Below are 27,289 nucleotides of genomic sequence, written 5' to 3' on the forward strand. Positions count from 1 at the left end.
GGAGGGTTTCTGAGTAACAATATATTGAGCGTAAGCAATAGCGTGGTGATGCATCAATAGAGAGTAAGTTTTGTGGATCGGAATGTTGTCTTTCACCGATGGCGAGTTTGCAAAACGCTGGGAACAGTGGTGATTCACGCAATAACAATACCCGTAAAATTTTGCAAATGAGCTTTAAGAAAGTTACTTTAAAAGTTATATGATGTATTAACGCCTATAACTGAATTCCTCCCTAAAGCATTGCGTAGCGTGTACAGTCGGCCCATTCTTCTGCAACACCGCGCGAGCGTCACTGGCCGGCCGGTCAGTGCCTTCTGAGACCGCGAAGCAGCAAGTTTCGTCTGCTAGGCTCTTCCCACATACATGACAGCGCACCTGTCGCGATTAACGCAGCGGAATATTGAGCCACGTTTGCAACTAGATCGAGAAGTTGATAATCCCCCCTGGCGCTGATCTTTGTTGTACCCATGATTCAGGTGCATTGCAGCTTTGCACGCTTTGGTCATTAATTTTCTGCGTATACACACTAGAGCAGCAAAATTTAAAAAAAAAATCTTCAATCTAAATGAATCAGGAACACCTTAGACTTCTGTCAACCAAATGACCAGGCAGGATTCCGTAAACGCTACCCAACAATAGACCATATTCACACTATCAGTCAGCTGATAGAGAAATGTGCGGAATATAACCAACCCTTATATATAGCTTTCATTGATTACGAGAAAGCGTTTGATTCAGTTCGAAACCTCAGCAGTCATGGAGGCATTACGGAATCAGGGTGTAGACGAAGCGTATGTAAAAATATTGAAGGATATCTATAGCGGCTCCACAGCCACCGTAGTTCTCCATAAAGAAAGCAACAAAATTCCAATAAAGAAAGTTGTCTGGCAGGGAGATACGATCTCTCCAATGCTTTTCACAGCGTTGTTTACAGGAAGTATTCAGAGACCTGGATTGGGTAGAATTGGGGTAAAAGTTAATGGAGAATACCTTAATAACTGGCGATTCGCTGATGATGTTGTCTTGCTTAGTAAGTCAGGGGACCAATTGCAATGCGTGCTCACTGGCGCGGAGAGCCGAAGCAGAAGGGTGGGTCTAAAAATTATTCTGCAGAAAACTAAAGTAATGTATAACAGTCTCGGAAGAGAACAACAGTTTACGATAGGTAGCAAGGCACTGGAAGTGGTAAGAGAATACATCTACTTAGGATCAGAACAATAATCAGAAGAATAAGAATGGGCTGGGGTGCCTTTGGCAGGCATTCTCAGATCATGAACAGCAGGTTCCCATTATCCCTCAAGAGAAAAGTGTATAACAGCTGTGGCTTATTAGTACTCACTTAAGGGGCAGAAACCTGGAGGCTTACGAAAAGGGGTTTACTTAAATTGAGGACGACGCAACGAGCTACGGAAAGAAGAATGATAGGTGTAACGTTAAGGGATAAGAAAAGAGCAGATTGGGTGAGGGAACAAACGCGAGTTAATGACATCTTAGTTGAAATCAAGAAAACGAAATGGGCATGGGCAGGACATGTAATGAGGAGGAAAGATAACCGATGATCATTAAGGGTTACGGATGGGATTCTAAGGGAAGGGAAGCGTAGCAGGGGACCGCAGAAAGTTAGGTATGCGGAGTTGGAGAAGTGTAAGACAGGCTTTTGCCCTGCAGTGGGCGTAATCAGGCTGATGGCGATGATAATGATGATGATGATGCTGCACTACCAATGTGGGGTACTCTTTCGCACTCAAGTGCGGGCGACTGCACGAAGGCCGAGCGGGACGGTGCATCAATGTAAGATTTGTGGAGAATAAATTGTCCTAGGACGGAGATGATTATGCGCATGTGTCTGCCCATTGCCGACAATGTAAGCGTAAGCCTCTGCTCAAGGAGACAATTTTGTTTATGCATACTGATTTACCCTCCAGATTAGTCGTGGAAAACAGCCCACATTGAGGGAAAGGGCACGTGGTGCATTAGTCAGCTCTGATCGCACTTTCGCAGCAGGAATTCATTTGGAATTCGCAGGAATTCGCCGTAAACTTAGTTGAGTCAGCGCTCGTCCTGTGTCTTTTCCCTTCGTCATCGTTTTGTTCGCGCTGTTACCATTTTGCTCAAATTTGCACTTTAATATGTTAAAGAATCGGTCGGCTGTACAGCGCAACACTTGTAAACGTGTGGAAACGGAAGCACTGCAGATGGAATCATTTGGCTAATCAGCACATCAGCTGCTTACCTGCGGTGCGACCGTCTGAAAACGGAACGCAAAGAAGTTTATAAGAAACAAGCAATTCCATTCACATACGTATTGAGACATTTTTTACTGGACCACATTTACTGCTATAATATATTGATGCTTGATTTTATCGGCTAAATATCGCTTTCTGGCAAACGTGACGCTTCTAATACCACCCCACACATGAGAAGCACCTGGAATACGATCTCTCGATTGCGTTTCAGTGATATAACCATAGAACATAAACATCCCCAGCAACTTTTGTGAACTGACTGCCAATAGGAGTCAACTTTCTGTATCAAAAGACTTAGTTACCAAACACGTGCTCTCGGTAACCATACTTTCACTATAACTAAATGTGCAGTATGTATTCCTCTAGAGAAATTTCTTTTTTTTTGTGTGTGTGGAGTGGCACATCTTTATTGAAGAGTCTACTAGAAGGAACTAGGCAGATTGTTGATTCACCGTGATAAAAGTTAACGACTTTTGCGATTCCTCAGCTATTTCAGCAATACAATGCAAGTAGTCAAAATAATAAAATAGGCTAATGAAGTTTAATGAATGAATAAATGTTAATGAATTTTATTTACGAGGGTTCAATAAAGGCTGAGAGTGGTGCTCTCAAATCTTGAATTCTGAAAAATATTCATTGGCACTTTTATGTCCTGGTATATGCTCCCTGTCAAGTGAAACGCACACATCCGAAGGTTCCTACCAAGCCTAGATAACATGACCGAAGCCATCTTTTGGCAGCTACTGAAGAATGGCCTCCAATGTGCGAACTAACCCTGGTTCCAAGCCAAAGCCATGCCCCTTTTCAGTGTGAGGTACATACTGCAGTGTGCCGCACCTGGACTGTAGAACGGGCAAGGATGTTATTGCGATGCTTTGAAGAACGGTGAAAAAAGGACATTGCTTCAACATGAACAAAACATGGAACCAGGGTGGTTCACACGTTGGAGGCGATATTCAAGTAGATTATGTTATCTAGGCTTGGTAGACATGATGGGACGTGTGCATTTCACTGAACGGGGAGCAAATAGCAAGGAATAATATTACCAATGAATATTTCCATGAATGAAGATGTCAGAGCACCAGTCTTAGTCTTTATTGAACAACCCATGCATAATAAACTGACCCTTGCAGGTACCTTTCGAATTGCATGCTGTCATTGTAAAACTGCCTTGTAAAACGGTGCTGTCCTGCCCTCACAGCAGCAAGAACCAAGATTTTCGCATTGAAAGAATCGATGAAGTACAGATGATCTGCGTAACAATATGTTAAGCTTAAGCAACCGTGTGCTTATGCATTAACAGCGACTAAATTTTTCTGGATCAAATATTTGTCTTCCCCAGGTGGCGATTTCGTTGGCAAGGTTGGTGTTTGACACGATAACTACGTAACACAATCGCAATTTTTTAAAAGTACTTTCAGAAATGGTATAAAAGAATGTTGCCCTTATAGATTAGCTAATCTGCTACTTAATAGTGATATGAAGTAATAATGCTCTAATCATATAACGCCAATCCTGCTTAACTCCTATTGCAGCAAGTACAACGACACACTTGTAAGCGTATGGAAACGGAAGCACTGCAAATGGAATCAGTTGGCTAATCAGCACATCTGCTGCTTACCTGCGGCGCGGCAGTCTGAAAATGTTGATAAGAAGTTGATAAGAAACAAGCAATTCATTCACATACGTACTGAGATATTTCTGACTGGACCACATATAATGCAATACTATATTGGCGCTTCATTTTATCGGCTAAATATCGCTTTCTCGCAAACGTGAGGCTTCTAATACCACCCCGCACATTACAAGCACCTGGAATGGCATGCTATCGTTGTTAAACTGTTTTGTTGTGAAGTAGTACTGCCGTCATCTCGCAACCGCAAGATGCCAGATTATCGCATTAAAGGGCTTTCAAGACGTAGGGTCTTCTGCGTAAATAATATATTGAGCGTAAGCAACTGTGCCCTTATGTATTAACACAGAGTAATTTTTTTCCGGATCAAAACGCGCTCGTTCACTGACGGCGATGTTGCAAAACGTTGCCAACATTGGTAATGGACACGATAAAAATATAAGTAAACTATTATTGAAGTGCTTCAAAATCTGTAATAAAAGAAAGGTGTCCAAATACAATTAGCCAAACCGGTACCTAGAAGATATATCATATACCACTGCTCTGCACCGATAACCGAATTCCTTTCTTTACGCATAGCTTAATAAGTAAAACTGAACATTTGGAAACTGATGGAAACGGAAGCTTTTGCGGGTGGGATTTAAGTCAGCCGATTAGTACATTTGTGCTTACAGTGACCATGCCGCTCTGAAAAAGAAGAGCGAAGCAGTTGAGAAGCGACAAAGTTATACACATACGGACTGTATTATTTCTTGCTTGGAGTGAGATTATTTAAGCGATAAAGCGACGCTTGAGTTTATTAGAAAAAATATCACTTTCAGACAATCCTGAGGCTCGGAATCCAACAGCGCACGTCAGAAGCACCTGGTAAACGATCTCTCGATTACATTTCAGTGATCTAAACAAAAATCCTCAGGGAACTGTCGTCAACTGACCCCCCGGAGGAGTCAAGTTTCCGTATCAAAATGCGTCACTAACAAACGTGCTCTGGGCAACCACGCTGTGAGTGCAACTAGTATGCACACTTATGCATTGCTCTCGAGTAAAGTAACTACGCGTGCAACATCAGAGTTAGTTTTCGGGTATCAGAACGGTGTCTTCAACGATGGCATTTTGCCACACTTTGGCTATATTCGTGGTTGACAAGATAACAATAAACATCAAAAATTCTTTAAGAATAATTTGAATGCAAGAAAAGAAAGGTTGTACAATAAATTTAGCTAATCTGATACATTTGGAGCACTATACGGTGTAATAGTGCTCTAAATAAATATGCGATTTATTCGCTAACACATCGAGTATCAAGTAGAACGAAACACCTGGAAACCGAATGAAGCGGAAGCATGGCAGATACAATTTAAGTTCGCTAATCAGTACATCCGCTGCTCACCTTCGGTGTCCCAGTCTGAAAAGGGAGCGGAAAGCAGTTGACAAAGAACAAATTTATTATACACATGCGTAGCGGGATATTTCTTGTGTGCACTAAAATTATTCGAATGCTAAACCACGCTTGCTATTCTCAACAAAATAGCACTTTGAAAAAAACCGTAAGGCTTCTAATATGACCTCGCGCATCAGAAGCACTTGCTATGCGATCTCTTGATTATATTTCAGTCTTCGCAACGCACATCCCGTCGGTAACCTCACTGAAAAAAATCTCCAGGGAACTAAATACGCAGTTATGCATCCTCTAGACTGTCTTTCTGGAGAAGAATTTTTTTTCGTCGAACACGCGTTGACAAAGAAATTGCCAGATTTTTTACTCCACTTTCAACCTAAAAGTTCTCTGCTATTAACATTCTTCAGGTAATATTTTAACGATACAATCAATGCAGGCAGTCAAAATAATAAAAAAACACTAATAATGTCAATGGAGATATTTCATATTTAAAACGGACTGACACTTGAAGACAGCCTTTGAATTGCGTGCTTTTATTGTTAAACTATTTCGTTGTGAAATTGTGCTGCCATCATCTCACAGCCGCAAGATGCCACATTTTCTTATTAAGTGGTGTGATGACGTATTGTCTCCTGCGTCACAATATATTGAGGGTAAGTATCTGTACGCTAGTGCATTCACAGATTTAGTTTTTCTGGATCAGAACGTTCCCTTTCACCGATGCCGATGTTGCAAAGTGTTGGACAGATCGTTAATTCTCACGATAGGAATATTAAAACCTTAAACTTCTATTAAAGTACTTTCAGATCTAAGATAAAGAAAAGGTAGGTGTCTAAATAAAATTAACCTATCTGGTACCTAAAAGTTATATGTTATTTAATGCTCTGTATCGATAATCGAATTCCTTTCTTTATGCATAGTGTCGCAAATACAACGGCAAATCTTGGAAATGGGTGGAAACGGAAGCTTTTGCCGATAGAACGAGTTAGCCAATTAGTAGATTTCCTGCTCACCAAGGGTAATTTGGCGTGAAAAAGGAGCACAAAGTAGTTAGCAAGCAACAAGTTTGTTATACACATACGAACTCTATTATTTCTGGCTTGGAGTGAGATTATTTAGGTGTAAAAAGCTACGCTTGAGTTTATCAGGAAAATAGCAATTTGAGCTTCCTAATACAAGCGCGCACATCAGAAGCACCTGGAAAGCGATCTCTCGATTACATTCCAGTGATCTAAACAAAAAATCCTGAGGGAACTCTCGTCAACTGACTCCCAAGAGGAGTCAAGTTCCCGTATCAAAAGTAGTCGTTGCAAGATACCTGCTCTGGCCAACCACGCTGTGAGTGTAAATAAGTATGCGCAGTCATGCATTCCTTTCAACTAAAGTTTCTGAAGATAACTTTTTCTTTGCTGCAGACGATTGTACAAAGAAATGGTGATATTCTCGACTCACCGCGATAGCAGTTCTCGACTTTTTCGTTTTTCACATATTTCAACAATGAAATACAATGCAGCTAGTCCAAATAAATGAAAAAAGGAATGCTAATCAAGTCACTCGAGATATCTGATATTTAAAATGGACGGACACTTGGAGGTATCTTTTGCATTGGATGCTTTGGCTGTTAACTGGCTTTCCGTTGAATCGTATTGCCGTAGTCTCACTGCTGCATGCTTTTTGCGCTGAAGGCCTTCGATAATGTACAAGCCTTCTGCGTAAAAATATATTGAGCGTAACTAACTGCGCGCTCATGCAATAACACCCAGTGCGTTTTTGTAGGTCACAACGTTCACTATAACCAACGCTAACGTTACAAGGGGTTGATATGTTCGGCGAGTGACACGATAACAACAATTTCTCATTTATATTCCTCAAAAACAATTTCAACAATGTCATAAAAAAAGGTGGAAACAAATTCAGCTAATCTGGTACCTAACATGATTCGCTAATACTCTACAGGCAACCGAATTCCTCCCTAACGAACAGCGTAGGAAATACAACACAACACATCGAAACGTATGAAGAAGGAAGCATAATTGGAGATCAAATTGAAGTTCTCTTGTGAGTAAAACTCCTTAATTTTGCTGCTGTGCTCTCAAAAAGGAATGTCAAGGAGTTTGAAAGAAACAATACACATACGCACTGTGATCCTTCTGAATTGCAGTACGTTTATCGAAATTTGAGTTTATCGGCTAAATTACTCTTTGGGACAATTTTAAGGCTTATATTACCGTCCCGCACATCAGAAACGCTTACCATACAATCTCTTGATTGCATTTCTGTGATTTAAACGTAAAAAGCATGAGGAGGAGCCATATATAGACTCGCCGCATATAGACTATAGACTTTTTTTTCTTTGCCCTGAGTAACATTACTTGTTGTTAGAGACCCTTTTACAATGAACTGGCGAGATTTTTCATGGCCAACCATAAATGTCCTCAACTTTTCTTCTTCAGATAATAATTGAACAAAGCAATGGTGGCAGTAAACAATAAAATAAACCAACGATTACAATACCCCATAATGCGAAATTTGAGCGCAACTCTATACGTGCGTTCGTTTCACGATATATTGAGGCAAAGAAGGTGAGAGGAACGTATTGGAGAGTCAGCAATTGTAAAAAATCTGATCTACGGGTTAAGCGCGTCGTCTGTTATACAAGATTTGAAGAAGGTTCCCATGTAGCTTCCAGGAAGTATTACACAGTTCGCATCGTGCATACAACCAGAATACAAAACAATTGCAAACCATGACAATGAAAACAAGCGCGAACGAGACCAAACCAACGAAACCAAACAAGCGCAAACGCGAGCCAACGCAAAAAGACAATAGCACGAAACTAGCATTCAGGTGTGTCCGCATGAAGCCACTTTCCCGCGCGCACGTCAGTGGAGGAGCCGCACTCATTGGTGTCCCCCGTTTTGGGCTGGCGTCTTATTTCATATGCCGCTTCGCGTTTGCTCCTTCCCCCCACGTTGTTGTGCTCGTTCACTTGGTTAGGCCAAGGCCGACGCCGACGCTCGCCGCAGGAACAGGCGCCTAAGAGCTGCGCTCTACGAAACCGCCAATCAGGTAATACCATATATTTTATACACAAAATGGACTGCCATTTGGTGGCAGCCTACGAATTGCATGCCTTCGTTGCTGAACTCTTTTGTCTTGAAATCGTGCTGCCGTCATCTAACAGCCGTAAGAAGCCAGATGCTTTATTTTTTTGCATCGTACGACTACGATAACGTACTGGTCTTCTGCGTAACAATACATTCAGCGTAAGTAACTGTGCGCTGATGCATTAACACCCTGTACATTTTTGTGAATAAGGGGCCCTATAACCTGAAACTATTCTAATCTGTTTTCGTTCCAATTTGTTCATGTCAAATTGACGTCAACAATGTAACGGAAACCAGGCGAAGTAACCCGCAGAATTGTTTAAAAAGCCCTACGAAACGCGCTCCTCGTTTATAGGAGGTCACTTTTTTTTTTGCTTTCAAAGCGAATAGTATCGCCTAGGCTGAGCAGTTTTAAATACAAAGCCTTTCTTGGCGAAATTCGCCACTGACGTGCCCTGGTCCTGGCACTTTCATGGTCGTTTCCTTAACTTGGTATATGCCAAAATTGGAATAGCATAACATAAGACGAATAAGACGAACATAAGACGAACATAAGAGATAGGTTCTAACATGAATCTCATGACATGCGTATCATGTAGGTCGTGAAACAGTCGCCTCGGTCGTAGTGCTCTCATGGCCGTTTCCTTAACTTGGTATCTACCGAAAGTGGCATGGTATGACAACAAGTACGACTTGTTACCAAAACTTGGTATGTACCAAAAGTGGCATACTATGACGATAGTTTATGACGAATATAAATAAAAGGTGATGCCATGAATGTTATAACATGCGTGTCATGTTGGTCATGAAGCCGCCGACTACGACCTGGTATGTACCAAGATTGGCCTAGTATGACAAGAGTGTATGACGAACATAAATGATAAGTCATGACATGCGTGCGTGTCATGTAGGTAATGAAACAGAAGCCTACGTCTTGGTGCCCTCAGGCTTGGTGCCCTCAACTTGCTAGGCACGAAAACTGGCATAGTATAACAAGAGCATATTACGAACATAAATGATGGGTCATGACGAAGTCATTACATGGGTGCCATGCAGGCATGAAACAGCGGCCTAGATTCTGGTGCTCTCATGGGCACTTCGCCAACTTGGTATGCACCAAAATTGGCAGTATGACGAGAGTGTATGATGAACATAAACGATATGTCATGACATGCGTGTCATATATTACGAAAGAGCCACCTACGGCTTGGAGCTCGCATGCGCGTTTCTACAACTTGGTAGGCTCCCCGCATACTGCATGGCATAACGTCGATTGCCACAAGGCGTGGGATCTTCCGATTTTGTCTTATTTGAATTGGCGACAAGAGGTGAGGAGCACGCTCAAGTTGGGAGGGTCTGAATGAGGAGGGCCGCTCCGCGTCGGCGATTTGTCCGCATCCTTTTACTTAGCTTGCTATGGCTGGTATAAAATCGCGGCGGTCTGCAATGAAAGGTTAAAAATATCGCCAGAACAGTTCCTCAGCAAAGAAGGGCTCGCAGAGTAATCTCGTATACGTGGCGAAAGTACACGATAACGTTATATTTTTATTATTCGCAAATAAATTCATGCTTCCTGGATTCTCCCAGACTTACTTAGCTTATCTCCAGTATTAGATAAAATATTTTCCAAGATAATCCCCAATAGAATAAGAGAATGACTTGAATTCAGTCAACCAAGGGAGCAGGCTGGCTTCAGGAAGCTCTACTCTACAATGGTTCACATCTATGTAATCAGGTGTACAAAGAAATGGTGATATTCTCGACTCACCGCGATAGCAGTTCTCGACTTTTCAAGTTCTTCAGATATTTCAACAATGAAATACAATGCAGCTAATACAAATAAATGAAAAGGAATGCTAATCAAGTCACTCGAGGTATCTGATATATAAAATGGACGCCGCTCTGCATGGCCTTTATAGAGTACGAAAAAGACATTTGATTCTGTAGAGATACCAGAGTGATAGAGGCATTCCGTAATCAAGGAATACAGGAGACTTACGTAAATATCGTGGAAAATATGTAGAAAGATTCCGGAGCTACCCTAATTTTCCACAAGTAGGAAGATACCTATAAAGGGGTCAAACAAGGAGACCCAATATCTCCAATGCTAATCACTGCGTGCCAATAAATTCAAGCCATTAAATTGGACGGTTTAGGAGTAAGGATCAACGGCGAATATCTCCGCAACCTTCGGTTTGCAGATGACATTTTCCTGTTCAGCAACACTGCGGACGAGTTACAAGAAATGATTAAGGTCCTTAACAGAGACAGTAAGAGTGAGGTTGAAGATTAACATGCAGAAAACAAAGATAATGATCAATAGCCTGGCAAGTGAAGAAGAGTTCAGGATCACCAATCAGCCTCTAGTGACTGCGAAGGAATACATTTACTTAAGTCAATCACTAACAGGGAGCCCTGATCACAAGAAAAAAATTTACAGAAGAATAAATTGTGTTGGAGCACATACGTCAGGCATACTCAGATCCTTACTGGAAGTCTATCATTAGCAATAAAAAGAAAGGCACACAATCAGTGAATTCTACCAGTGCTAACATATGAGTAGAAACTACGAGACTGACAAGGAAGCTCGAAAACGAGTTAAGGACCACACAAAGAGCGATAGAACGAAGAATGATAGTCGTAACGGAAAGAGACCGGAAGAGAGCCGTGTGGATCAGAGAGCACACTGGTATAGCCGATATTATAATTGACATAAACAGGCAAAAAATGTGGCTGGGCAGATGTGTAGGTTCGAAGGGAAAGGTGGGGTTATGAAATTAAGAAATTCGCTAGCGCGAGCCGCAATCGGTTGGCGCAGCATAGGAGTAATTTGAGATCGGAGGGAGAGGCCTTCGTCCTGCTGTAGACTTAAGATAGGTTGATGATGATGATGATGATGATGATGATGATGATGATGATGATGATGATAGGGTTAATGTCCAAAAAGACATGAAATCAGCAACTAGTTTTCTCCCGTTCGGTCTAATAATGCAGACACTTTGGGCCCATTTTCACCGGGAGCCTGTCGCGTGACGGACAGGCGAAGTGAGGATGGCCCGAAATTTTTTTTACCAGTCGTGGATGGCTGATTACAGAATTGGAACAGAAACGTTTGGAGCAACTCCACGTTAAAGTACCTAGAACTTTGTCTCAAAAAAAAAAGTGAAAAGTTTTGAAAACAATGTCTGAAAATATTCGCAAGGTCGGTTATGGACACGATAACAATACCACACCATATAAATGCCCCAAAAATATTTTCGAGAACGGTAATAAAAGTAAGGTGCTCCAATAAACTTCGCTAATCTAGAATTTAATTTATATTCTCACTTTGTAGTGACGGTCCAGAACACGGCAGTAAGAGTGTGAATGGCAGAACTTCATTGGGCGCCCCTACGACCAGAAAAAGCACACCCATAATGCGAACACAGTCGACGATCGTCGGATTTTATAGATCGTCCGATTTAAAGCACGTCGGATTTTATACATGAGTCATCGAGTGTTCCAATGTGGAGGGTCGGTGACACCAGACAGCATATAGAACCACAGATAACATTCGAGAAACTTCCGATGCATGCAGGCGCGTCCTGCCTGTGTCGTCTCGATGCTAGAAACAACGAAAGCGAAAACAAAACCACCCATAATAAAGAAAACAACAAAACAATAAAGTTCCTAAGTTCGTCAGCGGGTGCAGAAAGCCTTAGGACACAGCGCGTGGACGAATTCATGACCTGAGCGGTGCCACTGTGATTGCGATATGCCGTCCGGCATGACCTCATGGTCGAGTGCGCCAATGTGTCGATAATCTTGTAAGGCCTGAAATACCGTGCTAACAGTTTCTCGCTAATTCCTCGTCGGCGTATCGGGGTCCAGACCCAAACACGGGCGCCGGGCTGGTATAACCGCGTAACGTCCTCGAATAGTGCCGGCTGTGGGTCCTCTTCTGGTTTTTTATGCGCAGGCGGATGAGCTGTCGCGGTTTTTCAGCGCGCTGGAGATAGGCAGTGGCGTTGAGATTCTCCATCTGTGACGTCTGGCAGCATGGCATCGAGGGATGTCGTCACGTTCCTTTCATAAACCAGCTTGAATGGCATGATCTGCGCTGTTTTTTGCACCGTAGTGTTAAGGGCAAGTTACGTACGTACAATATGGAAAGAGTTGAACATACTCTCAGGAATGGAGGAAGCCTAAAAGCAGTGAAGAAACTGGAAATAGGCAAGAATAAGATGTGTGCGTTACGAGACAAAGCCGGCAATATCATTACTAATTTAATGAGATAGCTATCTAGTGAGGCGAGTCTAGCACTGCTATCGGAGGAATTAGAGGGCAGTAAATGGGATATAATAGGGCTCAGTGAAGCTAGGAGGACAAAAGAAGCGTATACAGTACTAAAAAGTGGGCGCAAGTGGCTGAGGAGTTCCATAGCGATTTATACAGTGCCAGTGGCACCCACGACGATAACGGACGAGAGAATAGTCTAGAGGAATTTGAAATCCCCCATGTAACGCCGGAAGAAGTAAAGAAAGCCCTGGGAAATATGCAAAGGGGGAAGGCAGCTGGTGAGGATCAGGTAATGGCAGATTTGTTGAAGGATGGTGGGGAGATTGTTCTATAAAAAACTGGCCACCCTGTATACGCAATGCCTCATGACTTCAAGCGTACCGGAATCTTGGAAGAACGCTAACATAATCCTAATCCATAAGACAGGAGACGCCAAAGACTTGAAAAATTATAGACCGATCAGCTTACTGTGCGTTCCCTACGAAGTATTTACTAAGGTAATTGCAAATAGAATCAGGAACACCTTAGACTTCCGTCAACCAAAGGACCAGGCAGGATTCCGTAAAGGCTACTCAACAATAGATCATATTCACACTATCAGTCAGGTGATAGAGAAATGTGCGGAATTTAACCAACTCTTGTATATAGCTTTCATTGATTACGAGAAAGCGTTTGATTCAGTCGAAACCCTAGCCGTCATGGATACATACGGGATCAGGGTGAAGACGAGTCGTATGCAAAAATACTGAAAGATATCTATAGCGGCTCCACCAGCCACCGTAGTCCTTCATAAAGAAAGCAACAAAATTCCAATAAAGAAAGGCGTCAGGCAGGGACATACGATCTCTCCAATGCTTTTCACAGCGTGTTTACAGGAGGTATTGAGAGACCTGGATTGGGAAGAATTGGGGATAAACGATAATGGAGAATACCTTAGTAACTTGCGATTCGATGATGATATTGCCTTGCTTAGTAACTCAAGGTACCAATTGCAATGCATGCTCACTGACCTGGAGAGGCAAAGCAGAAGTGTAGGTCTAAAAATTAAATCTGCAGAAAACTAAAGCAATGTTTAACAGTCTCGGAAGAGAAGAGCAGTTTACAATAGGTAGCGAGGCACTGGAAGTGGTAAGGGAATACATGTACTTAGGACAGGTAGTGACCGGGGACCCGGATCATGAGACTGAAATGATCAGAAGAATAAGAATGGGCTGGGGTACGTTTGGAAGGCATTCTCAGATCATGAACAGCAGGTTGCCATTATCCCTCAAGAAAAAAGTGTATAACAGCTGTGTCTTACCAGCACTCGCGTACGGGGCAGAAACCTTGAGGTTTACGAAGAGGGTTCTACTTAAATTGAGGACGACGCAACGAGCTATGGAAAGAAGAATGATGGGTGTAACTTTAAGGGATAAGAAGAGAGCAGATTGGCTGAGCGAACAAACGCGAGTTAGTGACCTCTTAGTTGAAATCAAGAAAATGAAATGGGCACAGGCAGGACATCTAATGAGGGGGGAGGGGGGAAGATAAGCGATGGTCATTAAGGGTTACGGACTGGATTCCAAGGGAAGGGAAGCGTAGCAGGGGGCTGCCGAAAGTTAGGTGGGTGGATGAGATTAAGAAGTTTGCATGGACAACATGGCCACAATTAGTACATGACCGGGGTAGTTGGAGAAGTATGGGAGAGGCCTTTGCCCTGCAGTGTATCCCGGTGTATTGTGACTTCGGATTGGCATCGTCTTAGACAGCCCGGACACCTTGAAGATGCGCCTGACAACCACCGTGTGTCGTCCTTGGCTTCTTTGTTTGTTGGCTTGTTATGAAAGTTGGGCCGCTAGATTGACCCTCTTTTTCCTGGTTCATTACACAACGAAGATCTCAAACCCGGCGAAACGGTGAAAAAATGTAGTTCACGGATAGCCTACGCGGCTGGAAAATCTCAGCCATGTTTTGCAGTCGTGCGCTGCGCGTAAAGCTGACTTGTCTGGACGCTTTATTTCGTAATATAGCAGATTTCTATACGCGGCTGCTATTGGCTAACAGCGGACAGCAATCTAGAAAGGTACTTGGATCAGTGCGCTTCTTCCTACTGTTACTGTGTACGGTTACTAATGCAGGCAGAAGTAAGCGATAATCAGCTTTTGAATTTTGACGCTCACACACTTCCTGAAGAAGTCCACTTTCGTGTGCTCCTGCTCGGCCGTGGCTGCAGTAGTAGCTGTACATACAGCTGCTGCTGCTGATGAGACGCTTTCCCGGGAAGAAGCCGCTTCGGCCTCCCTTTTCGGCGTGCCTAGTTTTCCGTCCTCCGGCACACTAAGCCTCCACGCAGGCTGGCTGAGGTGCAGCTGTATGTATTTGTTGTTCTTTTTTCTTACCTTTTATAAAAGGTGTCCCAGGTTTCCCAGAACAATCAGTCGAAGCTTAGAACCCCCCCCCCCCCCTTTTTCTCGCTTGTTTTCGTATGGGTTTCGTTTTCCTTGTGTGTCTGGTTCCCTTCACGCATTCTTGCATCCGCTAACTCAAGAAAACAGCGACATATCGTGGATATCGAAGCCACAGCCTCATCACCACGAAAAATGTCCATGTTCAGGGTTATAGCATGCCGCAAGGAGCTATATGCGCATGCGTGAGCTACGCCCCCCTCTGGCTTCTGTCCTACCTTTTCACCTCCTCTGAGGCACTCCTTTCGTGGTCGTGGGAACGTTTGCGAGTTTCCCCCAGTTATATTGTTAATCGAAGCAACGTCTTCAAAAAACAAACACATTTGCATGATTTAGTAGCCATGAAAAGCTTGTTAGGTTACTTGTCCAGATCTTGAGAGCCACGGCTCATATACTTACCACCTTTCACGTAGATAACTAATTTTCGGACCAAAAAGGAAAGTCCTCAGAGGATGCACGTCGGTAATGCGGGCCAGCCCAAATCTTCCTGCATAAGCATTTATACAACTAAAATAAGCAAATGCGATAACACAATGCCGGGAAAATTGTGCTAGAAAATGCCTTATTTACACGCCCGTCAACCCCACATCCAGCGGCTGCATGTTGGTTCTGGGAGCGCGGGATTTCAGATAAACGAATCTATAAACAGTTTGATGTGTGTTCCAAGCTCGTAATGCATGCTCAAGCTTCAGATCGAGAACCATAACGTTCTTCCGCTTTTCCGGTAGGCTCAAATCACACGCGTTAATTTGGAAGGTGCCTTGGTGAGCAGCCGCTTGTGATGAAACCGTCTGGCCACCTTGAACCCGCCTAAATTTTCATTTATTGTTTCGGTATTCCCTCGGGGGGGGGGGGTAATTTTGTGTATTGAAGTCGCGTATAAGGACAATGTTATTCTAAAAGTGGATATTCTAAAAGAAGGCATGGGACAATTTAGACGTGAATGCAACCGAAAATGCGTTAGCACAACGTCGTATCTTTTTGAGGTCAGAAATTAATGGTTTAAAACCGCGTTGTCCGCATACCCTGTGTGGATAAGCCGCTGAAAAAGGTATGCTGGCGTCTGGGACTTTGGAATGTGTGGGTGAAACCGTCTTGGGGAACCAAGCTCACAGGCGTCAGGCGACAGCGCTCGTTATCTTTGAAGTCTCTCGCTTTACCGCCAGCCGCCACCGACAACCGCACGTGACGTCACTGTACTAACCCTTTAGCACTAACATGCCGAGGATGACGAGGCCGCCTTTGACGAAGATAGGTCCCCTTATCGAAACGTTGGTCAGCCCTTCTGACGCAATTTATCCCTGTTTATAACATTTATACCGCATCCATAGGCAGAGGTACACAGTAGAAATTCCAGGAAACAAAAATGATTAACATGTATGCTAAATACTAGATAAAAACACTATAGCATAACCGATTAGATGAGACAGGCTGGGTGACTGTCACCGGCTCGTTTCGAAGCGATGCCATTAAATAAGCATCCCATAAAGCAAAAGCTGCTTTGGCGCGATCGCTTATATTTTAGCATCCACACTACCCCTCCCGCGCCCTGCTTTACCATGGCTGTGTAGAGAAAGAGTACACCACTCGATCATGCACGTGTGGAGTGCACAGATGGCGTTGTTTTATCGCTGCGGTTGACGCAATTAGAGCCAGGTTGGGCTCGGCCTTCGTTTGGTGTTCAGAGAGGCGTTGTGCGGCAATACGTTTATCGAATAAGGCGGGAGTACCCGCATTTGAGTGAGCTCTCACCAGTATTGTAAATATATATCTGTATAATAAGCATGTGCTAAAGAGCAGGTATGTAGCCTACAAGTACGCAATTTGTTTAGCTAAATTTTAAGCTTTCTCGGATTTGCTGCAGCCGCGTTCAACAAGAAATTGCTTGAGAAGGAACCGGAAATGGCGGAAGAAACTCGGCCAACAAGATGGATGGATCCCATTTTGCTTCCATTACTTCTGATCGCGACAGGCCCGCTCCAAATAGAGAGCGAACACGGTTGTAAGAACACTACGTGGGACCGCTACCAGCTGGATCTGAAGTTATGCATGTGCGCTTCCTGTAGCGCTAATCAAGGTTATCAACTTTACTTTATTATCGCTTTGTGGAGGAAGGAAGTCATTACTCCATCATGCATGTGTCAAATGCGCAGAAGGGGCCGTTGTCACGCCACGCAGATTGCAGTCAGAGCTAAATTTAGACTGCCCGATTGTATTCAGAGAGGCGGTATGTTTGTCGTTCGGAGCAGCAGTGAGCGCGTCTGAGCGAGCTAGGTATGGTATGGGAGACAATCGAAATCAGACCATCGCTCGCCAGGAAGTGTAAGGTCCGAAAGTGGCTTAACAGACAAAATTTTTTGGATCAAAAAAGTTCTTTTGCCGATGGCCATTTTGCAAAAAATTTAGAAAGATTTGTGACTGACACGATAAATTGAACCTTTAAAATTCTCTAATACTACTTTTAGAAACTAATAAAAGATGAACCAATAAAATTAGCTAATCTGGCATTAGTGCTCAAAATAGAAAACTGAATTCTTCCGTAACGCATTATTTAGCGAGTACAACGAAGCACTTGGAAACGGATGGCCAGGGAAGCATTGCAGGTGGAATTTAAAGTGGGCTAATCGGTACATCAGCTGCTTATCACTAGGATGTCGTCTGAAAAAATAGCTAAAGGGAGTTGAGAAGAAGCAAGTTATTACGCAAATACATACTGTGATATTTCTTACATGGGCTAAAATTATATAAATGTTAAAACGACGCGGGAGTTTATCAGGAAGATATCAATTTGAGAATTTGGCGAGGATTCCAGTTCTACCCCGCACGTCATAAGCGCTTGGTATTCGATCTTTCGATTACATTTCAGTGATATAAATGTAATAATCCCCCGCAGCTTTCGTCAACTGAGTGTCAAGAGGCGTCGTTACCTGACACGTGCTGTTGGTAACCAGTTCTGCAGTGTATTTAAATGCGCATTCATTCATTCCCATACAGTAAATTTTTGCGGCGAGATATCCTTGAGCGACCACGTTAACAGTTGTTTGTTCCAATTCTTCAGATCATATTCCAACAATTTAATACAATGCATGTTGTCGAAATACCTTAAAAAAGGTCTAACCACGTAGTTCGAAGTGTCAAATATTTAAGATGAACTAAAACTGTGAGGCAGCCTCTGAATAGCATGCCTTCGTTGTCAAACTGTTTTGTTGTTCAAGCGTGCTGCCTTGATCTCAAAGACGTAGCAAGCCAGATTTTCGCATTGAAGGACTTCGACAACGTACAGGTTTTCTGCGTGGCAATATATTGAGCGTAATTAATGATGCGCTTATGCATTAAAAAAATTACCTTAATCGTGGATGAAAACGTCATCTTTCACTGACGGTGATATTGTAAAACATTGGCATGATTGACACGACAACAATATTAGACCTCTAATGAATGAATGTGTGTTTAGTGGCGCAGGGGAGAGACATCCCAACGAAGTCAGCTATCGCATGCCTTCTTTGGAGCAACACCCTCCTTGAAGTTGATTTTGCGTGCGCAACAAATGAATACAGGCGCTGATTCTTCATTGCTTGTCCGTACTTTGGTGCGGTTATTGCGTTGGCCGGTTGGTGCGTTGGCCGTTTATTGCAAGACAATATTCGCCGTAAGTTCAATCATGAATCAAATGTTCTTACTCCATCCATGCCTGTAACAATCGTCAGCTGACAACAGTCCTTAATCGCTTGTTTTAGAGAACACGAGCTGGGGAACAGTGAGACAAACAAAAGCGAGCAAAAAAGGTTCAGTGTTCAAGACGTGCAGGATAGTGTTCAGTTTATTTCTAGCGCCGTTATAAGAAGTATTCCTGACCCCTAAAAAACGTCCTGTGGATGCCCCATACATGCAGTGATTAAGATTTGAGGGCACCTCATGCAACTTACGATGTTGCGTAATTGTGTGTACTTACCGGGTCATGGTGTCCTGACGGTGACCACCAGAGCGATGGCAAGGACAATGGCGCAAGCTCTCCGTGCACCAAGTCGCACAAACCTTGAAAATAAAAATTGAGGAGGAATTACTTACAACCTGCTTACAACCCCAAGGATTAGATGGCTGACTCTTAGGAAAAGCTAATATAGCCTGAGCATACTGCGTAATACGTCCTAACGTCAGACACCTTATGATTGTACAGTTTTTACTTTTCTTTGCAACGTGCTGCGAGTTTTTCAACAGTAAGTATGGAGAGAATATTTTTGGTTGCAAAAAAGTAATCTTTCTGCAGCGTATTCCAAGAGTTCTGGGATCTATAGTGTGCAAACATCACACTACGTGCCATATGGCAGCTAACAGACTTCACAATATACAGCGCTCTTTTTTCTTGACTGAAGCTATAAAAATTGCCTATGGCAGGCAGCAATATTTCAAGCCATGAACCGGACGGAAGAAGTAAGAATTGCTTCCATGAAGTAAAATGCACATTCTACAAATTATCGAAATTTCGTAATGAAGTTTTGTACAAGCTTTATTATCGTACTTGTTGCAATTACATGTTGTAGACGGCGATTCCCCATGGTATAATGACAGAAAACCAAATGTGATGATGGCACCGGTATAGAGATATGGGCCATCAAATTTCCATGGGTCTCACCTCCAATTTGCCTAAAAATATCGAGTCTTGCACTTGAGTACCAAAGTTACAGCTACTACATTTTATTTTCCCGCGTGAAAAGCTCATAAATTGTCATTCAGAAAATTCATTGCAGTGGGTGCGCCTTGCGAGCTCTTCGGCTACAGCTTGTAACTTGCAGTATTTCAACGATAAAGTAATGAGTTGAAACTTAATTAGTGCAGTTTCGATATTTATTTCCTTACTGGTATTGATTTCTTCCGCGCCTTGATTGCACTCTTGAGTACCTATCGCCCCTCAGTAATCTAGCTGAAGAAATACAATTGCGCTATCTGCCCGCTAAATTAATTTCGCAGCAACGATAGTAACAATCTGGTGCATGCGGCGGTACATGTTACCATGCTTACAGAAAGCTAAAAGCATTACCAGTCCGCTGTGTTAACCAGCTTTATATAAATTAATAAACACGTCGATATAATGGAAGCTGGGCTCTTTCTTCAATGCAAGCAATGCGAGTAAATCGCAAACAACGTTGTATATAAGCGAATGCATCGATCTGATTGTTAGCACGTTGGCGGGAAGCCATACTGAATATTGATAAGATTCTAGATGAGCACATAGACCTTCTACAAAAGACTTTTACTGCATAAACAACGATTCCCAACGCAATCTACTCCCGGTCTTCGTTCGGAAAAAGGAAGCGAAGAAAATAAGGGAATGCAGTTTTTCTCGAATCTATTTGAACGTTATGGCTTAGATAAAGATCAAGTAGACCGGTAACAAAATGCGCAGTTATGCATTCCTCTAAAGGAAGGCTTTTATTGAAGGAGATATTTTGTTTACTCAAAACGCTTTTGCAAAAAAATGGACATAATATGTATTGGCCACGATAAAAGTTCTCATTTTTCTCATTCTTAAGATCATGTTTCAACAATACGTTGCCGAGTGTTAAAATAATGAAAAAGTTACCAATAGCGTCATGCGTAATTATGCGATCTATATAACAACCGCGACTTAATGAAATTCATGATGTAACAAACTATTTTCATTTCCCGATCTTAGTTGGATCAAAAACTTAATATTTCTTTGATTTAACGAAGTAAGTTCGTGACACACTTTCAATTTAACGAAGTTTTGCGCCATTTCATTCATTTACTGGGAGCCTCTATGGCTAGCACATCTTGCAAATAACAATGTCGGCCGAGGCAAAATTTATTTGATGCGTCCTTCCGCATGAAAAGTTTGAGCGGCAAAACCAGTCAGAGTACGCGCGTCGGGACGCGGTAGGCGGGAAACAGTGCTGTCCCATTTGTCGCGTTGGTGAAGAACTCGGAGAAACACGACAGCTAACGATGCCTAATGCGCAAGAGAGATGGGGGAGGGGTGGAACACGCGGTAACGTGATCAAACACGCGCTGGGATGGAGGGGTGGGGGTGCAGGAACTCGCGCCTATCTGCCTTCTCCCCGCGCTCGTCCGTGCGCGGGCCGTATCGACCTTGGGGCTAATCCGCGGTAAAATGAAATGGGTGGTGCCTTGACGCGCATTTTGTTGTCCTAGCGCGTGTAGTGTGGGCGGTCATGTAATCTAAAATTTCGGAGAAACGGTACCAAACGCTCACTCGCGTTTCTGAAAAAGGATCATAAAGCAAATTAGAAGAAACGAGTTAATATACAAGTACCTACTATTGTATGTACTACATGTAGTAAATTATTTGAACGATGCACGATTTTATCAGGAAAATTGCGTTTTGAGACGATCATGAGGCTTCGAATACCACAGGGCACATCAGAAGCACCTGTAATACGATCTCTCGATTACATTTCAGTGATTTCAACGTAAAAATCCCCAAGCAACTTTCGTCAACTGACTCCCAAGAGGATTTTAGAAATGGTGTTATGTGCAAGAAATATAAGGCACGGACAACAGAATAAAATACACGGGCAGGCACACCAGTGTGTGGACAGTGCGCCTGTCCGTGACTTTTATTCTGTTGCCCGTCTCTTATATTTTTCTGCGTTTAAAAACATTTCTGAAAGGCATGTACCAACTATCCCGGCAGCAGACGCTAATAAACTCCCTAAAGGAGTAAAGTTTCTGTATACAAAGGCTGCGGTACCAGACACGTGCTGTCGGAAACCACGCTTTCAGTGTGACTAAGTGCACAGTTATGCATTCATCAACAGTAAGTTATATATATTTTTCTTTACTGAAAACGTTGTTACGAAGCACTGGCGATAATGTTCACTGACCTGAACGAGAGTTCTCGAATTTTCCAATTCCTCAGATATTTCAACAATGAAATGCAATGCGGGTAGTCCAAATGATTAAAGAAACGCTAATCAGGTCATTCGAGGTATTTTATGTTTGAAATGGACCGCCACTCTGACGCACCCTCTTAATCGGATGCCTTGGCTGCTTAACATTATTGTTGTGAAATCGTGCTGCCGTCATGTCAAAGCCGCAAGGAAGCCAGCTTTTTTTTTGCGTTCAAGAGATTTGATAAAGTATATGTCCTCTGCCTAGCAATATAATCAGTGTAAGCAACTGTGCGCTTATGCATTAACACAGATTAAATTTCTCGTGGCAAGAGCATTGTCTCTAAGCTACGGTTAGGTTACAAAACGGTGGTAAGATTGGTAATTCACAAGATAACACTAACATACACCTATTATATTCTTGAAAAATACTTTCCGAATGGTAATAAAAGAAAGGTGCTCTGATAAATTAGGCTCGCCGGGTACCTAATTGTAATATGATGTCATTAATGCTCTAAATAGATGACCCAATCACTCCATAGCGCGTAGCCTAGCAAGTAAAACGCAACAGTTGCAAAAGGATGGAAACGAAAGCATTGCAGATAAAATTGAAGTTGGCCAATCAGTACGTCTGCTGCTTACGTTTGCCAGGGTGGCCAACACGTATGCGCTGTGATAGTTCTCGCCTGGACTATATTTATTGAAATGGTAAAATGATGCCGCAGTTTATAGGTTAAAGCATTTTGGGGCAATTGGGAGGCTTTTGATACATTCGAGCACATCAGAAGCAGTTGAAATGCGATTTCTCGATTACATTTCATATCAGTCATCTAAATGAAAGAATCACCCCGTAACTTTTGTAAACTGACTGCCAGGACGAGTCAAGTTCCTGCGCAAAAAATATTTACCAGACATAGCCTATCGTCAACGATACTCTGTAACTAACTGCGTGGGGTTTCTTCACCCAAAGTATAGTGTGGAGTAAAATATTTTTCTTCACTAAAGACCGCAATAACCATTTTCGACTTTTTCAATTCTTCAGGTAATACTTCAATGCTATGCAAGTATGCGAAATAATAAAAACAAACGCCTATCATCTCATTCGAGATATTTGACATATAAATTAGACTAACGCTCGGAAGTACCCGTTGAATAACATGCATTGGTTGTTAAACTGTGTTATTTTCAAATCGTGTTGCCGTCATCTCACAGCCGCAAGAAGCTAGCTTTTCGCAACAACGGGCTTTCGTAAGGTACAGGTATTCCGCGTAGCAGTATGCTGAGCCTAAGTAACTGTGCACTTATTTATTAAGATACAGTAAATTAAGGCAAATCCTCAGATGGTTCATGGATCGAAATATCCGTTCTTCGTTATGGCAACAAAATTCAAGCGACCAAATTTGAATTCCAGTTTATATCGCGAAGGGTTGGAGTCGAACCCACGAACCCACCCACCCACCCACCTACTCATCCACCCACTCTCGCACCCACAACCAAACTTACATATGTGGGCGAACCGGCGAGGTTTGGTGTTAAGGCGACCACCACCACATTTAACGTCGCCTTAACACAACCACATTTGGTGTTAAGGCGGCGTTAAGGCACATTTATTTGAGTAGAATTTATTAAGGCACTCGAACCCACGACTTTTAGCGACAGAAAACAAATAACAGCAAGCAACAACGCATTTAAATGGGAGTGTCTAGTGATATAATAAATGTCTAGTGAGCGCGCAGTATTCCGCTTTCATCCTCACTAACGTATTCTAAAGTGACTCAACTTTTGTGCTTGTCTTTCACCGATGGCGATTTTGCCTAACGTAGTGCAGATCGGTACTTGACACGATAAGAACATTATATCTTCAGGATTCTATGAAATACATTCAGAAATGTAATAAGAGAAATGTGCTGCAATCAAATCAGCTAATGTGCTACTTAGAAACTTAGAAACCTATGGAATGGGAAGCATTGTAGATGGAGTCGGCTGCTTACCTTTCCGATGTCGGTCTGAAAGAAAGAGCGTAAGGCAGTTGAGAAGAAAGAAGGTCAATATACACATACGTACTATTGTTCGTGTTGCTTCCAATAAAATTATGTGAACAGTAAAATTATGCTTGATTTTATAAGGAAACTAGCGCTATCAGACGGTCGTGAGGCTTTGGATACCACCGCGCACATGAGGAGCAACTGCAATACTATCTCTCGATTACACTTCCGTGATTTTCGTCCACTCACTGCAAAGAGCAGGAAAGTTTCTGTATAAAAAGACTTCGTTACCAGACATGTGCAGTTGGTAACCACGTTTTGAGTAACTATATTTATTTGTTTATTTATTTACTTATCTATTTATTTACTGACATATGCTGCAGCCCTAAATAGGGCTATAGCCCTATTTAGGGCTGCGCTCACCGCGAGGACAGCGTCCGCACAAGACCATAGCAGGCAGCTTACTGAGACATGGAGATCTTTGAGGCCGGAACAAAGCCCCCTCCTCTGCCGGCCAAGCGCAGAAAACGTGCCTTCCGAACGCTCCAGGCTTCGCGGGCATAGTATAGCTCTAGAGTCTAGGAAAAGCTTAAACAGGTGCGACCGCGGCACTCTTAGCGTGGGAAGCTAGCCCGAGTAACTATCTCAAGGACTGCTGCTCACGAGGGCGGAATACCTTCGTGTAAATATAATAACCCTAGTAAGACTACAATCGAACAAGAGAACGACCGAGAGGGATGTACTACGAGTGCTGAATATATATATATATATATATATATATATATATATATATATATATATATATATATATATATATATAGTAAGCGTGGTCATGATAGGCACACGACAAACTGCCTTAAAATATTTAGAGACTTGAGAGAATGTTTCGGTAACAACCGATAATTGAGACATGGAAAATTCCCTTGAACTAAGTATGGTTTGCGAGACAAATGCTTGTAGGTATTGAACTATTTAAAAGATGAGGGGAATATGCGCTCACTGAAGGACAGCATCCGCACGAGACCACACCACGCACCTTACTGCGACATATATATATATATATATATATATATATATATATATATATATATATATATATATATATATATATATATAGAAGCTGTGTCTTACAAGTGCTCACGTATGGGGCAGAAACCTGGTGGCTTACGAAAAGGGTTCTGCTGAAATTGAGGACGGCGCAACGAGCTTTGGAAATAGGATGATGGGTGTAACGTTATGGGATCAGAAAAGAGCAGATTGGGTGAGGCAACAAACGCGGGTAAATGACATCTTAGTTGAAATCAAGAAAAAGAAATTGGCATGGGCCCGACATGTAATGAGGAGGGAAGATAACCGGCGGTCATTAAGGGTTAGGGACTGGATTCCAAGGGAAGGGAAGCGTAGATGGGGGTGGCAGAAAGTTAGGTGGCCGGATGACATTAAGACGTTTGCAGGGACAACATAGCCACAATTAGTATATGACCGCGGCAGTTGGAGAAGTATTGGAGAGGCCTTTGCCCTGCACTGGGCATAACCAGGCTGATGATGATGATGATGAACTCGCGTTTGTTCCCACACCCAATCTGCTCTTTCTTGTCCCTTAATGTTACACCTATCATTCTTCTTTCCATAGCTCGTTGCGTCGTCCTCAATTTATGTAGAACCCTTTTCGTAAGCCTCCAGGTTTTTGGCCCGCGCGTAAGTACTGGTAAGGTACAGCTGTTATACACCTTTATCTTGAGGGATAACGGCAACCTGCTGTTCATGATCTGAGAATGCCTGCCAAACGCACACCAGCCCATTCTTATTCTTCTGATTGTTTCAGTCTCATGATCCGGATCCGCAGTCACTACGTGGCCTAAGTAGATGTAGTGCCTCGCTACCCATCATAGACTGCTGTTTTCTTCCGAGACTGTTAAACATTACTTTAGTTTTCTGCAGATTAATTTTTAGACCCACCCTTCTGCATTACCTCTGCAGGTCAGCGCGCATATGGAGAGATAACTCGTAGATGCTGCTACTATCGAGTGGCTGTATTGGTTTATGTAATTCTCAAGAGCGGTTACATAGTACGTAAAGTCGGACCCGATAACATGTCACCTGGAAGTGGTAAGGTGGCCGTGTTATGCGACATTCATAACGGTGGTCAAGCGAGTCTCAAAGGGTCGCTTTGGTGGGAAACTGACCGAATTCATTTGCCGCGAACTGACCAATTTTATCGCTTCGTGGTTCAAGCTATTGGAGTCGCAAATGTGCTGGACTAATCAGCGGCGCAGTAGCCGGGAAGCACGGCTGACGCATAGTTTGCGTGTCCGTGGTTGCGAGAGCAAACGTTAACGGCCCCAATCGCGATAAACTGCTTTTTTTGGTGTGGCGATGGGCAGTTCGTGATCGCCGGTGTCGCAACCGCTTGTGAACTTAATGTCGGTCGCTGGTGCGAATGCCAATTTAATGTTTGTTCTTGCTTGTCGCGAGCTACGTTGTCCGCGCGGCTATCCCAGTTGCGTACTCACATGACACTTTTACATTTCGTGTACAGAGAAATATTTACTCATGAAAGTGCGCACTGAAAACGATTGTATGGGATAATTAAGAATTATTTTCGGTTGGAAGCCATGCCTTTACAAAAAAAAGGAAGTAAATGGGATATTTTGTTTACCTGATTTAATTTGTTCACAAACACTATCTTGACGGCTGATGATCAGATAAATGAGAGACGCATACTGCAAAAAAGAACACACTGCCCGTTGACTTGTCTGTGCTGTGTTAAAGTTGGCTCCTCCGTGAGGACACCATAATAAACATTAGCTTATAACTGCATGATGCACACTTCTATCGCCTTGCTTGCAAAACTGCAGCAATTAAAAGCGATGGACCAAGTGGCGTTCCGTGAGTCAAAACTTCGGCAACAGTCTTCGATTCCAGTTGATGATTTGACGCCTGCAAATGTTTGCCCTTTTATCAGCCTAGCGCTCCCCTGGTATACTTGCTTGCTTACCTCTCGCCACGCGTGCTCCCCTCAGGTGTGAAAGGGGGACATAGATCTCGGATTCCTCTACGTGATTCAGTATCATTTGTTGCAATGTGTCTGGGTCAAAACTTGCGCATTGCAACCATGCGCTCGCTCCACCACGGTTATTTTCAGGACACTGTATTTATTAGCGAGCTAACCCTTCCGTCTTTTTCCTATCCGGTATTGGGTTCGCATACTATTTCGTGGGCTGGTGCAGGCTATAGTGCGGACTAAACTACTGTGTTGACTACCAAGATCATCATCATCATCATCATCATCCTCATTATCATAACCATCTTTTATGTCCACTGCAGG

At 42.9% G+C, this 27,289-nt stretch overlaps 1 protein-coding gene across 1 annotated transcript in view; it reads right to left on the reverse strand.

Annotated features, from left to right (window-relative positions):
* Positions 1-27,289, reverse strand: part of LOC126527880 (uncharacterized) — a 156,457-nt gene that overhangs the window by 18,309 nt on the left and 110,859 nt on the right. Inside the window, exons 12-13 of the mRNA XM_072284575.1 lie at positions 19,060-19,142; positions 15,507-15,594 (exon numbers count right to left, since the gene is read on the reverse strand). The gene's annotated coding sequence lies outside the window, so the exon portion shown is untranslated. The remainder of the gene's footprint in view (positions 1-15,506; positions 15,595-19,059; positions 19,143-27,289) is intronic.

The sequence above is a fragment of the Dermacentor andersoni genome, chromosome 9 (genome assembly GCF_023375885.2).
Source record: "Dermacentor andersoni chromosome 9, qqDerAnde1_hic_scaffold, whole genome shotgun sequence".
Taxonomy (NCBI): domain Eukaryota; kingdom Metazoa; phylum Arthropoda; class Arachnida; order Ixodida; family Ixodidae; genus Dermacentor; species Dermacentor andersoni.